The following is a 13,681-nucleotide window of genomic DNA, read 5'->3' on the forward strand; positions in this document are numbered from 1 at the left end:
TCCCTATGTTGAGTCTGAGTGTGGCCACCTTATTTTGGAGGTAAAGACAGATAACCATATCATGCTAAGTTAGCTTTGGAGTCACACTATCATTTATTTTACTAGTATAGATTCTCTCAGAGGCTCTGAGAGGAACCCATTCTTACATGGCCTGGACCCCCAGCTGGTGGAGAGGCTGTTGTATTGCTTGGGAGAAGATAGAAAGCCTCTCCGTGGGAAGGGTGCAAGGAGTGTTTCCACACATGCATGCCATAAGGCAGGCTTTAGACTGGAAAAACAGAGAAGCAATATGATGAGGCTGCTTGCATGGAAGAGTCTAGACTGGGTTACTACCTACTAGCTTCTCAAGGCAAATTCTCTGGGGCATCCCCAGAAGCTGATTGCAAGGGTAGGTGTGTATTAACTCTATTTTCTAATCAGTTGCAGAGCACATACCCTAGATGGTACACTTTTCCTTGTAAAATCTTGAGAAGACTGAGCTGTGGTCTCTGCTTCACCAATAAAATACACCAAGGGACATGAAGAGAAAAAGAGTGAATGAAAGCAAACCAGTACCTCATCATCCATTATAAAATATCGTATTTCCGCCAAATGTGGCCTGCAGTTATTCTCACAGTTTTGGATCCCATGTCTGTCACTACTAGAAACTCATCTCTCTCAAACCATTAAAACAGAAAAGAACAAAAACAATCTCCTTCAGAGAAATTATTATGATCAAAAAACCAGACAGAGAATAAAGTCTTCTGCTACTGGTGCTGTTCCTTCTCTAGCACCTCTAATTCTGTGCAAGAGCTTGACTCTAAACCAGGACAGAAAATCTACTAAAATCTGAATATATGATTAGGCTGAGAGAAAGAATTTGGATGTACTGATACTTCAAAGAGAAGCTCACTTTTTTCAAAATGCTTCCATGGCTTCAATTTTCCTAATTTTTAACAGACCACTGCTATAATTATTTGCACAATCAGTCTGACAAATTTTTTATCTGCTTTACAGTTCTTCTTCACTTGTCCTCGCTTACAGTGTAATCATGAGAATTCTTTGTCACAAACATGCAGAAAACAAAGTTAAAGGATCTTCTGTAAAATTTCCTTTCTTCAGTTTAGAAATATTACTTTTTCTTTACATTGTATGAACATTCTTATTTGGCTGTGGAAAAAAGTCTTCTATATCTGTATTCTGACATGCAAATATTTAAAATAAGAATGTTTCAGGGCAGCTGTCAGATACTTAATAAAAATATTAGTTCAGGTTACACATACTTAGAGCACTGAAAACATGGGATATGAGAACTGAATTGAGAAAGAACGTTTTAATTGTAAACTAGTGGTATAGAAGTTTTAAACAATAGTAATGAGACCCAGGATATAGACATCTTGAATTCTGCAACCCCTATTAAGCAAAGTACAGCCAGACGCAACAGTTAAAAATATGTAACCACACAAGTTCCCCATTTGCCCTCTTTTATTTGCCCTGTGTTTTCAATTTGTAATGACAATTTTGTATCAGAACAATAAACCAAGAGGATCATCTTTCTTTTGCCAGCTGTGACCCAAATGACTAGATTTGACTGTCCCACGAATGGAAACTGACAAATGAGACTTCAAAAGACTTCCCATTGCCAAGTTTAACAAAATTCTGCTATCTTTTAACCAAATATTTATGTATTACATGACTGTGCTTTATTATATTTATGTATTACATGGCTGTGTCCTATTAAATTTAAGTTTCCTCTGATCAGTGATACTCTCTTTCAGTGTCATTTGTAATATTTGGTTTCAATTAATATACATGGGACTGAAAGAAATGCACAAAAGCTTGTTTATTTTCCAGCAGTTGATGGTAACTGATTAAATCATTGCACATGGCATGGTCTCCATCCCCTGTTTGCTGTACAAGGCAGCTGGCAAGCCGCACCTGTCAGCCTAGGAGAGAATCTCATAAAGCTGCCAGTAAAACAGTGTGGCTGAATACACATCTGCTAATAAATTCTTTTCATCATATCCTAATCAAACAGCATATGTAGTTTATGGCCTTGCTAATAAAGGGTTTGAAATATCTGCCTGTGAACTTGATTTTATCAATGTCAGCCAGCATGACCAGTTTTTATTTACTCCGCTGCTCCGTGGAAAGGTGTGTGGTGAAACAGCCGATGCACAGGAAAAGGGGAATGAACATAGGTTGTAATCACAAACAATGGGTAAATCCAGCCTTTTATTAATCCTCTTTGTCCATTAATGGGACTGCCTGCTTTGCCAGTCTTCTGCTCCTGACTCCAGCTGCCATGTGTGGATACTTCCCCAGTGGCTCACATGGGCAATATTCAAATAGTGTATACTGTAATATAAAAAATGTGAGTGACAACTTGAATTTAAAGGTGGCCATGTCCATCTGTCTGTTTGGGTGATTGCAGCCTAAACTATCAGACAAATAATGATTTACCCTTTTCAGCTAGTGTGTAAGAACCAGGATGTTAACACGGTGTATTGGCTTATGGCACTGGCTTGAAGATACTGAACAACATAACATCTTTTCACAGGACTATCCATTGATAGTAATCGAGAGTGGCTGTGACTAAAATAATTATATTTAAAGTTGAAATGAGACAGATTTTGTCATTCAGATTGGAGCAGACCTCATCCAATGTGGCTTGTCTGACTGATTTTCCTGCTGGAACAGTGCTTTTTTCCCTACATAAGCCATTACTGTTTTAATGTGTCAGCTCAGTTTGCCACCTAACATATTCTCCCTCCTTAGTGTGTCAGTGAGTATACAGCAAAAGTATATTTCACAGAGAGAACTTCTTCCTGTGGAGTTGCTAACCCCACTGCATAACTTCTGAAGTGTCCTCAGAAGCCGTGCAAAAAGCAGTGATTTCTTTTCCTTACCAGTCCCAATGATCTCCTGCAAGCATCCAGCACAGTTTGTTCTTTGCTCTGGTTATTTATGCTATCCTACAGCTCAGCCAAATGTTTCACCATCAGATTTTATCTTCCATACTGATTTGGCGAAGTGTCTCCCTTAACATAGATCCATGCATTTTTAGGGATTCTAAAGATGTACAGTATGTTGTGCAGCCAGCTATTACATTTATCTGCTGTTAACTACTACTTTTAGTTTTACTCATTAGCTCTTGTGCTACTATTCCATTGCTTCCTATAAAAGTGATGCTATTTTTATGTGTTCAAATTGATGTTCCTCTTTAGTGCCTTCCTAATCCTTCTGAAAGACCTCCTAAAATGTGGGGTGAGTTTCAAAGGCAGGAGTTGGATGTAAGTGCACTTTGTTGTTTCAGGAGCCCCACTGCTCCTTTGCATTGTAGCTCACGCACACCTGTTATCTTTGCTACCTTTTCTTTGGCACCACTGACCACTGAGTTGTGCAACATGGTGATATCCACTCTGGCTTATTTTCTTTTCCTGGATGTCCAACACTGTCCTTCTGGCCTGCACATCTTGCTCTTCTTGTGTGGTTCTGGCATCCATGTGAACTACAATAAGTGGAAATTCCTCGGTATTCTTCAGGATATCCTTTGCTTTTTTAGTCACACTAATCTTTAAAAACTTTTAAAATATGAAAGGCAATCACACAGATGATTCAAATCTGACTGTAATTTTTTTGTCACCTTCCCTTCTTTTTTTTGTTTCTTTCTCTTTATGGTACATTGTCATCAGCAGGAAGTTTCACTCACCTTGTCTCATTGTTTCTGAGTCTCTGGACTATAGATAAACCATAGGACTATTATCTTCTGCATATCTAGCTCTAAAGAACCTAAAGAGGAAGGAAAGAAAAAAAGTCAAGACATTGGCAATGTCACAACACATCCTCTCTGAACTAGAAAACACCATTTTCCTGCCTTTGGAAAAAAGTTAGTGTGGAGAAAAAAATTGGGAAATACAAAGTTCATAAATGTTATTGCTGCTTCAAAAAAAAAGACACCCCCACCTCCACTACTACCATAGTATTACATATTGAGTGTACATATTTTTAATGCAATTTCCATGTGAAATATTTTGTAATATTTTTAGAAAGAAATGTATTTAATATACAGTATCAATATCTAGTTATTCTTTCAAAAAACCTGGAGTGCTTTATATGTCAGAGCCATTAACAACCCCTTTGCCTTTACATTAAGACTGACAGAGGATGTCAGTGGAGAGTTACTTAGTGTTTTCTGTAGCCTCAGCAAATTTTCCTAGAAAATTAGCCTTTGTCAACAAGAATAATTCAGTCCCTCATAGTAGTATTTCATAGGTCCTAAAAAATGTTTTTGTTTATTCATGATGTTTATAACACTGGCAGTTTTTATTCTCACATTTCTTTGAGCAAGGAAAACACTGTTTCCTGAGGTTGTTTGCAGCACTCCAAAAGGACACATGCCTGAAGCATCTGATGGAAGAGAGCTTCCATGAATAGAAAGAGGATCGGGTTTTTTTGCACAAGCACCTGACTTAGGCAGAGATACATAGAAAAACCCTTTTAAAGATGTAACTGTCCCATAGCAATCTCTCTGTCCCATCAGCTTTCTCCTGATGCTGTTTTTTAAGTTCAGACAGATGTTTAACATATAATTTCCCTGCAGAAAAATCACCTAGCTGACAGTTTAGAACTTAAGAGTAAGTCTGTACATCCTAGGTCCAAGAAGGAGAATTTTATCATTCTGTGTCAGATGAGTGTTCTGTTCAGGCAGTTGTAGATCCCATAATCACCTCTCAGGTTCAAAACGAGTTGTCCCTTCTCATTTTGGTAGCTTAAATTAGAGATGTTTTGGACAGGCCTAGGGGATTACACTTGACTAGTGAGATAGAGTTTCCTAGAAAAGCTTGAACATAAACTGTGGAGCCTTTGACTGCACTTTGAGCACAATCTTTAAGCAGTTTGTGGCATGTAGAGCATGCTCATGGCTTAAACATATGGACTGCAAAGACCTGGATATTTATGGAGAAGGTGACATCGGAGAAACAATTCTGGGAATGACTAACATCACACTAGGTGTCTATAAAGACACCTTAACCAATCTTGAACATGAGGCTTCTCTTAAAACCAGGAATGGAGCCTGTGAATTCAGGCAATGTAATGTTGGTGTTTTCCAACCAGCAATCTAAGGACTTCCACATAGGTTATAAGCAGTCAGCAAAGAACTGAGGAAAATATTGAGTGTGGAGTGTTTGGACAGAAGCCAAAGGAATACGTTTCAGCAATAATCTCTGAATGGGGAAAAGTTCTACTGGATAGCTATAGCTTATTTCTTTTATACATCCTTGTAGAATCATAAAACAGATTGCAGATTCCTAGCTGATACAGGATAAATTCTCATTTTAGTGCAGAGACATTTTAGTGCAGAGACCATTTCTAGGCAGCAAAACATTACAAAAATGTACTCAATGGGTATGGGATAGAAACAGACCTTTTTAATTATTTAGGCTGTCACATAAAACGGCCAGTGGCCACTATTTAGAATGCTTTTAAATTTCATGACCAGGAGCTGTGCAATGCATTAATCTCAAAACTGGGAATATAATCCCTCCTGGGCCAGTATTTGGCTGTAATACTTTAAGCAGATATCTGTAATTTTGTAATCAAAGCCAAACAAATATGAACTCTGACCAGAGGTATTCTGAAGTGGTTTCTACTTACAACTTCTGAAAAGAGATTTCTGCCATAACACTCATTTTACTTTTCAGCTTGTGAAATAATCAGCAGATAAAAGGCAAAGACTTCCAAAGAAGGGGGTAAATATATTTATGAGTAAATATTATATTAATAAAAGAAATGTGTCATACTTTGTTTCTGCATATGAAGCAAAACTGGCAGAACTGGATAGAGATCCTTTATTTAACTGTGGGGTTTCTAACTTTTACAAGCAGAGAATGGTTTTTTGTGTCTGTTAGAATTTTTAGACATATACAACAAGCTACTCTTTTCAGTAGTGAAAAATGTGGAAAGAGAATCAATTTTTATCTTTAGAAATCTGGGATGAAAAATGATAATATTGTAGCAGGTGAGTCTGGGAAGAACAGAAGAAGTGATCTTATCTCTCCATTTGACCCAAGAAAAGATCAAGTAGACCTAAACCATTCCTGGCATGTTTGTCTAACCTGTTCTTACAACTTGTCAACAAGAAAAACAGCACCAGTTGCCAGGCGAGCTATTCCTGGGCTTAACTCTTCTCACCGCCAGAAAGTTCTTTCCACTGTCTAACCTAATTGTCCCTTCCTGCAATTTAAACATACTGTTTTTCTTCCTCTTGTCAGGGGATCTGGAGAACAGACTATTCTGTTCCTCTTTGCAGCAACCTTTTAATTGCTTCACTCTGCACCCCTCTACCCCAGGCTGTCTAGGGTCACTTCCAGGATCCATTCAGGAGCTGAGAAATTAGGCATCTTCTTGAGCAACCTGTGGTTTATTTTTTAGGTAGTCTGAGGACTGATCCAGTGAATCAGTCAAGCATCCAACATCTATCCACAAAACCTGGTTTTTCAACTTATACTCACTCCATTGGTTGTTGCACACTTTTTTCCTCACACTGCGTCTTTCTGCCCACAATCTACATCTATGTTGTCACTATGAAGAAAATAATAAATATGACAGATGGCAAAGTATACATACTTCACATCTAGGGCAAGCAGAAAAGCTATGCCCTCTTAAAGAATACCAAAATTTCAGTCCTAAAGTTAGGCCACTTGGGGGCAGGAGGAGATCTAGCCCTTGTGGCAGGATAGATCAGGCTACCCTGGGCTGAGGTGAGGAAGGACATGTGAGGAAAGAAAAGGACTGTGAGAATATCCTGAGCTGCTGACAGGGATGTGGCAGGGCAACCACAGCTGTGAGCTTCCAGTGGGAAGAGTAGACAAACTTTGTGCAGATCATGTGAGGTCAGTGCATCGGTTTGTGCCAAATTCATGGGGCAAGTACTAAGCCAGGCAGGCTTTGCTCCAGAGGCTTCAGTGTGTGAACACAATCAGTTCACATTGCCAGGAGTGCACAAAAGCATAAGCTGATTGTTAGAAATTAGGAATGGAATATGGGATTTTAAAATGAGAGCTTGGTTTTTTAGTAATTAGGTATGGAATATGGGATTTTAAAATGAGAGCTTGGTGGGCTACTCTATAAATTCACAAAAACTGCAGTACTTGTGCACAGTGCTGCAATCACTCAAATATAACAGCAGCCCTGAAAAAAGTTTAGGCAAAGCCAGGGGTATGGATAAACTTCTTTCTGAAGGCTGGAGAAATGGGTACTCCAGGTCTGGTAAAGCAATGACAGGAGGGCAGTCATGGAAAAGTTGATCCAGCCTAGAGTGATGCTGAGGAGGCCATAAGGCTTGGTTGTTTAGCAGGAGCTAGAAGCAAGGCATAAAACCAGGCAGGAAGCTCATTCACTTGGGGGGCAGTTAAGTGGTGGAGTTCCTTGTCATAGGGTGCTGTATATAACAAAATTTAAGAGGAGAAACAGGCAAATTATAGCAAGAGAAACCTGCTGAGCTCAGAAAATCCCTAAATTATGAGCAGTTGGAGGTAATGCAGTTTTACTACCTGCTTACCTTGTTATTATGCTCTTGCCTTGGCAGTTGCTTTTTGTTTTTGTGTTTGGATCTAGGTGGACTTTGTTAGGTGTAGTAAAACCTCTTCAAGATAGGAACACTGTGGATGCGAGTCATTCTGGGCCAGTGACCTTTCAACAAGGACATCAGAAAGCAATCAGAAAGGGACCCTGTAGGGACCCTGCCACAAAGTTGTTGCTCCAAAATTTGTCTCTTCCTACCACCCATTCAACCCTTCCATCCTGCTGTCCTCACCATAGCCATCTGTGTCCCCAGCAGCACACTGCTCACAGCTGGCATTGCTCTTTGTCCTTGCTCAGCAGCAGCTGTCTGTAGCCATCCTTATTCTTTTGACTGGCAAGTTTTTGTGGTTCCTTTTATTTTCCAGTGATATTAGAATTTGCTATATCCTCTTAAGGGAAGAGTTCATGATTTTCATATTACTATATTATTTCTTGTACACAAAGACTAAAACTGTGCTGTCAGGAAAATGCTTCAGGGCCTGATTTCTGGACCTGGGGGCAGATGGAACATGGATCACATCCATACATGTAACCCCTTTTCTGTAACACCTTAGTCATAGCCAAAGAGTCTGTTGGGATTAGAGAAACTCACCTTGAACTGGGCTCACCTGCTATCTGGAGAAATGGTAGCTGGCATAGACCAAAGGTATGTTAACAGTTTAAGCGTATTGATGGTCACATTCCAGAGCTTGAGTTTTCTCTGGGGTACTACCGTGGCAGCATTTTTAAGCTGGAACTGGATTTCAGAAAAGAAAAGTATTCTTAAGTCTGATCATGATTCAGAAGGGAGCGCCACATATTTATGAGAAACCTCCAGAGATGTCCCATTGTAGACAGTTTGGTAGAAACAGTTGGTCCACATGAAAATTTTCTCCTTGACCATGGATGGTCTACAGTTCATATCTGTCCTAGATAGGATCTTAGGTCATGTTTCATCTTGGACTGTAAGGCCATCTTCTAGCAATACACTGATTTCGGTAATGCTCCATCCATTCTCTGCTTCATGACTCTCTCAAGGGGACAGAAAATATCCGTGAAAAAAATTGTACCTTCTCAATTGACTGCAAGTATGGTTTTAGAGTTTGGCATAACATTTTTATACCTTCTTTGATCTATATAAACAAAAAAAAAAAAAAATGGCCGTACATAGTTCAACTAGTATTTTGAACTTTGAGAGATGTTAAAGTGTGTGTTAGCTCATTAATTAAATAGTTAACCAATAAATTTCCAAATTTTCCTTCATTTTACAATTGTACTCTGAGCAATCTTAAAAATATGATCTAAAAAAAGACCAAATTTTCCCCAATTGTCTCATAGCAAGGAAGTTTGACAAATGAAGTGATTTTTATGGAGAAAAGTTAATTTTGTTTTCAAAAATAATAATAATATTTATATTATAGTAATATTTTCATAATTTTCAGTAAGGCTAAGTAGATTCTCCAAGTTACATACATATCTATATAACATTAACCATTGCATGTGGTTAAGGTATAATGTCTAAGCTGAATCTTACTCTTTTCAGATGTTCCACAAATGCCTCTTCTAAGTGTTTAAGAATTTTCATTCCTTGTCTAATGTTCTCATTTAAGTTAATAGTCTATCTAGAAGAAGTTTTATACTATTTAAAAAGTGTATAAGTTAAATGTACTTTGTAATAAATGTACTGTGTATTAAAATGTTAGCAAAAATAAAAACTTCAGTAATAACTATTTAATGAGAAAGTTTGGTCCAAGCATCGTACATGTTAGCTGTTCTTAAATCACTACAGAAATGAGTTTGGACTGCAGCTTTTTGTTTCAATATAAGTTGGTGAGCAACCAAATTATAATCAACATCAATAAAGTGTACAGGCTAGAACATTAAAAAACTGTTGAAACAAAATGGTTCATGTCAGTTGAAACAGGGAGATAGATTCCCCTGTGTCTCATAAAGAAAAGGAAAATAGCCCTAGTGAACAGTAAGTACATTGAGTCCAACCCTCTAGTCCTTCCTGAGGCAAATCTTCCCTTGACTTCAAGCATGTTGTTTGTGTAAAAAGTTGACCAGGACTGGTGTGGGAGATTTTGCTTATTTCCAAACACAAACTCCTTCAATCTTCGTGAGCCCTTTAACTCTGTGTGTGTTCGTGTGCCTGCTCCCAGTGACTGAGCCTTGCTGTCCAGGAAGAGTTCTCAGTTATATTTCATTCTCAAGTTTTCTTCTGTTGTTGGAAATATTTATTCTACCTTGTTTTAATATGGAGTTCAAAGCAAACAGAAAAGCATCCCAAAATTCAGAATCACAGCAAGATCTTATTTCACACTGGAGGCTGTTTTGTTCTGTGTCTTCCTGCTGAGGCTGGATTACTGGGTGGCAATGAGATGTTGGGCCTTTAGCAAATACAGACATTCAGCTCCTTGTGTTTAATTCCCTGTTGAAAATCTATTTCTGAAATGTAGGGAAAACATAGAGTTTTTTATTTGTTTGCCTTTAAATTACATCTCATACTGAAAAAAAGGGAAGACAAAATCTAAATAAACGTATGTAAAAAGCTAAACATTAGTTCCAGAAGAAATATCCTAAACCTTTACCTCACCTAATCCAAGCAGAAATCCATGCACTGCCTTTCATGTTGAACTGGATGCGTTGCTCAGGAATTATCAGAATGCTTTCTTGACACTCAGACGCAAAACTAAGTCAGGATTCACATGACTAAATGCATGTTTCTTCACTGGAAATCTCTAATCAGAGCTGGTTATTCAAACTACCTTTGCAGTTGCTTTTTGTTCCCTTTATAACTTCTCTTTTGTAGTAGAAAGAGGAACCTCCCAGGATCAATCACTTACTAATGCAGGTTTCTGAAATGGGTGAGATAAATCCAGCCCTCAAAGTGTCATTTGACTCTAAAGCAATCCTGCAGAGGCTACCTGATGTTCAGATATCTACATTGTAGACAACTAAAGTTAAATGACTTGTATCCTAAATAAAGTGTTTAAGTGCAGAAGAAATAATTGGACAATTTAATATGTTGAGCAAAAATCTCTGACTAAAGAATAGTTTTTGTTTGGCTGAAGCACATCTTTCTGAATTGCAGCCAATATTACTATGAAGAGAAGGAGAATCCACTACTTTCCCTTTTAGATTCTTTTTCTGGCTAATCTCTCTCACCGCTGAAAAATGTGCCTTATTTCCAAACTAAACTTGTCTGGTTTTATCCTGTATCTACTGATTTTCTTTAGCCCTTTTTGCTTTGGTTTAAAAGTCCTTTAAATGCTCAGAGTTTTTCCTAAGGAATATATGTGCATATATATTCAAGCCACCCTTAAATCTGCTATAATCTAAATAGATTGAGGATTTCCAGTGCCCCACTGTAAGGTATTTTCTCCATCCTGAAATGATTTTTAAGGTCCTTTCTTCATCCTTTTCAATTTTTTCAGCTTTTTTTCCCCCCAAATATGGACACCAGATGTGTATGCGATATTCTAGTATCAATCTCATCAATATTGCACACAGAGGCAAAATCATCACCCTGCTTGTATTTGCTACTCAGTCTACACAACAAAAGATTGATATATTTTCAGAGTTACATTAGGAACTTCTGCCCTGTTGTTTATCTCTAAAGATTCATTTTAGAACTGCTGCAGAAGCTTGCCTGTAGTGTATTGTTAATTGAAATTGTCTCACCTGGCTAAGTCAGCTAATTTTGTGTATCATTATAAATGCTTCAACTGGTTTTTACATCTGTCATTCACAATTGTCTTATACCACAATTTTAGGAATATTTTACCTTGCCTGTGGTCAAGCTTGAGCCAATCCTTGAGAGCTGAGACTAGGGGTAGAAGTGCACCCCATGGCTGGTTATTTTAGGGAGCTCTAAGCCCATCTTAACCATATAAATTTATCAGCCCATTCTTTTTTCTTTTTTTTACTGGGATTGATATCCAGTAACTTGCCTAATTCAAACTTTTTGTATATCGGCTCAGGATTAGTACTTTTTTTAGTCTTCTGGAATTTCACCAGTATTTCAACATTTATTCAAGAGCAACATTAGTGATTCAGCTGACTCCTCAGGAAAATAAGGGTTCTTGAATTCATGCTACCCAGCCTACTGATTTAAAAATATTTAACAGACTTTGCCTAAATTCCTCCTTGCTACTTGAAGGACTGGAAAAATCTTGATCATCTTCATGTGAAATAATTAAATGAACCTGTTTTTCTACAAGGCAATATTTACTGAAATCTTATCCTTCTCTATGATTACTAACAGATTTAATATCCTTATCTAATGTCAGAATTATATCACTTCTAGCAATTTTTTATCTTTAATAAAACTTTAAAAGTTTCTGCTCTTTTTCATATAGACAGGAATCTTACCAGGCTTTTAGTTTTTCATATTATTTATTTAATTTCGTTGATAGTTTTCATTTTTTACTGCTAACTAAAATTGCCTCTTTTTTTGTTATACATTGCTTTTATATTCACAGTTTCCAGAAAATTATGTTGGACTTATAGCCAAAGTTTGTTCTTTCTTGATTGTGAAACTATAGGGGTTTAGCCATTTAATAAACTCTTCTAAAAGAGCGTCCAAGTTTCATTCAAAGTTCTCTGCTTACATTTCAGTTTCCAGGAATTTTGCTCATAACATTCCTCACCTTTTTGAAATTAAGCCTTTTTAAAGCAGAAAACAAGCCATTAATTGGGAATTGTCTTTGTTTAAATTCTTAGAGGAGTGTAGATCATGATTACTTGTCTCAAGGTTGTCACCCTCCTTCAGTCTAGAGAGACCATTTTTTGGTCTAGAAGAGTAATTCACCTGCATTGAACACCAAAAGGCTGTATTTAACACAACAAAGAACAAAATTGTCATAGGAAACATCTTTAGATGAATAACCATGTATTAATTTTTTAAGACTCTCGTGGTTTTCAGCTGTTTGAACTGAACTTCAAATATTCTTGTTTCAAGTTGGAGCTTACACATCACAAAATGAATTATTTTGTTGGGTTGTGTAAGATACTTTGCAAACAATTGAAATTATTGAGTTTTGTCACTTGTATTTTAATAGACCCCATCCTGAATAGGGATATAAATTAGTAAAACCAAACTGTTTTACTAATTTAGCTGCTTAGATTTAGGCATACAGAAAACCAACAATTCTTTATGCCTGATAAAGTGATAAGCTCTCTTAAAAGCAACTAGAGCTGCAGTGAACTTTGAAAAACAAGCCCCCTAAAGCTTGTAAGTTTTATTACCATTTTCCAGGTGAGCACATCAGGAAAAGGGAGGCCTTAAAATGATGGAAATAGCCAAAACATACTCAAGGGTAATCAGAAATGTGAAAGCACAGCAGCCAATACAAATGTCATGCTATGGTGCAAGATGCAAGGCAGAGCAACAGTCTTGCATTTCACTGAAATATGAAATTTTAACTTTCACTGAGCACATCTTGGATGAGACATGACAAGCAAGGCAAGTGCAGAGACAGAGGTAGCAAGAGGGAGGAAAGTATATGATTATTCAAAATTCAGGCCAGATTCTGGATTTGCTATCAGTTATGGAATGAAACAAATTTGTTAGTAGAGGACACTTGGTTTATATAATGAAGCTGTGACTTTTCCTTTCTCCCTTCCATCTGAGAGGGGAGATAGTGGGTATGAGAAATTGCAAAGTGTTTTTTACAGCAGGATATTCAGACATCCTTCTGCAGCTGCGAGATGACTTGTTGGGCCTGAGTCATGTTTCCACCTCTTCCTGAGTATGAATTCCTGTGGATAACCAGAATCCAGCCAGTAGTTAAATCCCAGCCTGCAAGAGAAGGTGTCCCACATAGGAACTGGAGTGTAGGTGTGCCCCACAGTTAGTGTGATATCCAATGACAGTACAGAAAACAAAATGAAGAGTGTGCAATCTTATTTCAGTTGAACTGCTTGAGCAATCCTCATTATCATAACATCTGGTTGCTACCCTGTCCTGAATGTTAGGTACTTATTCCTTCCTAAAGATACCAAAATTATGGGGAAAGCCCTGAGGTGTGGAAGGATGAGTCAATTATTTCAGGTCTACATAAGAAATCTTCTTTTGAACAGAATTTGAGTCTCCTGAGTCCTGATTTCTTATGAACAAGTGGTAGCACACAGG

This window comes from Haemorhous mexicanus, chromosome 3 (genome assembly GCF_027477595.1).
Source record: "Haemorhous mexicanus isolate bHaeMex1 chromosome 3, bHaeMex1.pri, whole genome shotgun sequence".
Classification (NCBI taxonomy): domain Eukaryota; kingdom Metazoa; phylum Chordata; class Aves; order Passeriformes; family Fringillidae; genus Haemorhous; species Haemorhous mexicanus.